The sequence below is a fragment of the Chenopodium album genome, chromosome 18 (assembly GCF_948465745.1).
Source record: "Chenopodium album chromosome 18, dcCheAlbu1.1, whole genome shotgun sequence".
Lineage (NCBI taxonomy): Eukaryota > Viridiplantae > Streptophyta > Magnoliopsida > Caryophyllales > Amaranthaceae > Chenopodium > Chenopodium album.
This window is the reverse complement of record NC_137851.1, coordinates 18,455,985-18,460,112: the sequence shown is the minus strand read 5'-3', so window position 1 is coordinate 18,460,112 and position 4,128 is coordinate 18,455,985.

Below are 4,128 nucleotides of genomic sequence, written 5' to 3'. Positions count from 1 at the left end.
TCCACTAGGCGCCACTCCTCAGGAGCCGAGGGTATCATCTCCTCGACCAGCCCATAAGACCCCTAATAGGTGATGGACATGGTCGGAGGTACAAACTTCACAGCCTCAGCAGCAGCCTGCGGAAATAAAATTCCAACAATTAAACATCGTTGGGGGCTACTATAGTAAAAATAAAAAGATACAAAAACACACCTCTGCTTCCTCTGATATCGAAGGTGGTGGAGCCAAATGTGGCAAAAGCCTCTCGGCGTAGTACTGGTTCGGGTGGTTGAACCTCTGCTAATCAACGCTAACTGGCGGCGAGTCCATAAAAGTCCTAAGACTCGCCTGGTCCATCATATACGGTGGAGGACGAGTCGGAATGATAAAGAACGCGGATGAGTGCTGAATCGCAAATCTCTCGCCCAAATACACCACAGCTTCGTCCGTCCCCTATAAGTAGCGCCGCTGATCTGTATACTGAACAACCCGTACAGGAACGTCTAATCCAACCCATGGATAGAAAACAGGCTCATGATCCTGAAAAAAGAGATACCCATAAGGAAGTGTCCTACAATGAGGAATAAGGGAAATAATGGTAGTAATTCGTACCGCCAGAATCGACTCTCGCACGAGTTCGGTAGCAACCATGCCAGCATAACGGCCTCCCCAACTAGCAGCAATGGGGAGCTCTCGAGGCAAAGACCTAGCCGGAAACAGGGTCGGAAAGTACTTGTAGAACCAAACCTGTAGTAAACAGGGAAGGATCATCAAAAGCTAGCTAGCACAGAATAGTTAATTCTATTAGAGGAAAACAAGAGTATACCTCTACGATCCTCTAGAAACTCAATAGAGTAACCTCCTCACTGTAGCTCTGATGGCGACAGGCGAGTTGCAATCCAAGTAGGAAGTCAGCATAGGCCAAGTTGGCCCAATTAAAAAGTCCTGACCTGTTTAAGGTCGCAAAGAGCAGGGAGATAGTAGAGCAACGCCCGGCTACCCTTATCAGGGGAGAAGCTCCCTGACAGAAGAATCAGAACAAAGATGTGCACTCGTTGCTCCAGGGTGGTCACATTATCTCGAAAGACCTCCATTAGCAAAGACCGACGGATGGATCGGCCGCTCAGCTGTCCCGCTCTAAACTCAGCACGAGCTCGGACAACGATAGGACCTAGCAACTCATCCACCTTTGGTGAGGAATAGTAGTCGACCGGAACTCCAACCCGGTGATAACAGAGAAGTCGAGGGGAGTCACAGTCATCTCACCCCAAGGAAAATGGAACGTGTTGGTGGTGTCCCAAAAGAACTCCACAAGAGCCCGAACCAGGAAACAGCTCGACTACAAAGAGTAAAGCGCCTGCGTAGTCTGGAGTAAAGGAGTCAAGCTGCATAACTCCCAAAGCGTGAGCAGCTCCATGTTGTTGCGAAAGTAGGTGTCGTATAGATGCCCAATGTCAATGTTGCTTAAGCCATGGCAACGAACTCGATCATCGATGATGCCACGACGAACGCGCTCCGAGATTTGAAAGGTGGGCGCAAAGTACAGAGTATGTTTGTCCCACTCAGGGAACTCCCCAAGACTGGTGGACTTACCCTCGCCTGTGTCTACAGGCTCGTCCTCTCAGTGAGCTCTACGAGAGCATGAGCCGGATCCACGACGTCGAGCCATACTAATTATGTTCCAACATAAATGAAGTAAATTAAAGGGTTCTTGTAGACACCTGATTGTGTCTCCCCAAAAACCAAACCTAGTGATGAATATATTTCACGTCATTTGATTATCGAACGAGGTGAAATATGAAAGAGTCTCGTGATGTATCTGTTTTTAATAAAATATTCCTTTATGTTTTCAAAAACATTTCTTTTCATACCTAATTTATGGAAAACGTCCAATCCAATTTAGTTTGGTCCATGATATGGGTCCAATAATAATGTAGTTGGATGGGGTTGAAAAGGGCTTTCCAGCGATATATTATAAGCCCAATTCCGATGAATAGTGAGGAAGTTATGGCCAAAATACTAAATTGGGCTCAAAATGATTTTATATGGCCCAATGATCAAGTGGAGGGCCCATTAATTATTATTCCTAAAGTTATTAGGAATTATATTAATTTCTAGAGTAATCTAGAAGGTTATTTTTAAATTCTAATGAATTAGTATTAATAATTGTACTTATATTTTATTTAAAAAAGATGAAAAATTTAATTTGAAATAAAACAAGTGTTTTAAAAGATAAAATTGGTTTTAATTAAGATAATTACGGAGGCTAATTACCTAATTATATTGGGAAAAGGACTTTGTATAGAATTTTTATCATAATCGTGCCATCGCACTGCGAAGAGCCTATCCCATCGCGATAGGCCTATCGCATCGCGATAAGATCTGTCGCGTCACGATAGCCCTATCGCATCGCGATAGGGGCTGTTTTACTTCGAGTCAAATTCTAACTCTTTTCTAAACGTTCCAGATGTTTTCTCTATAAATAGGGGCGATATTTCCCCGTTTTCAGTCATCGACAATCATCTAATTCTATTCTCTTCTCTCTCAAAGCTAGAAGCTTGTTCTTTCTCCCTTTTTCTAAGCCTTCCCTTTCCAAAATACAATACCGCATTCACGAGTCTTCGACGCAACTAACCAAGCTCGAAGTTGCCTTCGCCCTAGACGTGAAAGGTTGATAATTTCTGAGGGTTTGGTCCCAAATCTTATTTCAATTCTTTGATTAGATGTACTGTCTAATATTTTCCTTGAAATTACTATCGTGTGTATTGTTTTGATAGAAAGAGATACGAGGCAACAAAGTAAGTTGTTTTTATTGCTATATCTTTAGAAAGCATGCTTAGATTATTTTAATTCCTAGTATCATGTTAGGATGTTATTTATTGCTTTCTAGTATCATGCTTAGGTTGCTTCCTTATTTCTTATATCATGTTAGTATCATGTTAGGGCTAAAGCTTTGATATTTTATGTTTAGTGACATGTTAGGATTTGTTATTAATCTTGTTAGTACCCTACCTAGGATCTTGCTAATATTATTATGCTTTGATGAGATTGAGATGATGATGATGATTTGTTGTATCAATATTATTATGTTGCTTGATATTATTGTTATTGCTTGATTACGCCCTCTCTTGCAGGTTTAAAGGGAATTTGTACTTCAAATCACGCTTAATAAGATAATTAATAATTTTGTTTAGGCTAATGTGATTTTAATTCAAGTGATCGCCAATAATAGATTTGTTTGTGCATTAATAATCAACCAACATAGATTAAACAGGTTTAGGATTAGTATATTGATTGTATGTTAGTCAGAAAGCGCACGTGAATATGAGAAGAATAAAGTAGAGGCCTATTTAGGGCAGGTTCAATCTCTTTTAGGTTGAATTTGTACCTTCATCCCTGAATATCCAGTCATGGTTTCGGACCACTATGGAGTTAGCGATCTCATGGATTTTGAAGGGGTGTAACCTTCACCCTATGAACGGTTTACAAGTTCCTACAACTTGTTGGCGACTCTTTTGCTCTAGCTTCCTTCCCTTTGGACGCCACCATTCTTAAGTGTATGGTCACAGTGGGGCTCAAGTGTAGGATGCTTGAAATATTCCCTACAGTTTTTGGCGACTCCACTAGAGAGGATTTCTATTTTAATTCCTAAAATTTATTTTGGCAATAATTTAGAATGAGTGAATGAGACTCGAAAACTTCTAAGTATTCATGTGCGTAATTTTGATTGACATTATTGGCATAAGCATAAAAAGGTTCGCATTGGATAGACAATCCGTAATGCGTCAAAAACATATGAATTTTACACGTAGGAAATTTGGGAAATATCTTTCACAACTAGAATAAAAAAAACGCTATGAAAACTAGAAAATTCTAAGAATAAAGAGAGCTGCTGAGGCATGTAGGAACTGGCGCTGAGAAAACAGTGCCCATCTACCCAATTGAACGCTCATTGCAACAAAGGGTACATCCGAGTTTGTGAATTCACCAAACTATGGAAACAAGTTTAACTTGTGGGGTCCCATCCATACGCGCTAACCCTTCCAAAGGTAAGGCTTCCACGCGATGCATTTAGACTTATAACCATGGACCCTCTTTGACTAACCCTTATCCTTGAACTTTAGAGAACTAGAGCCATGGTTAGGTTGC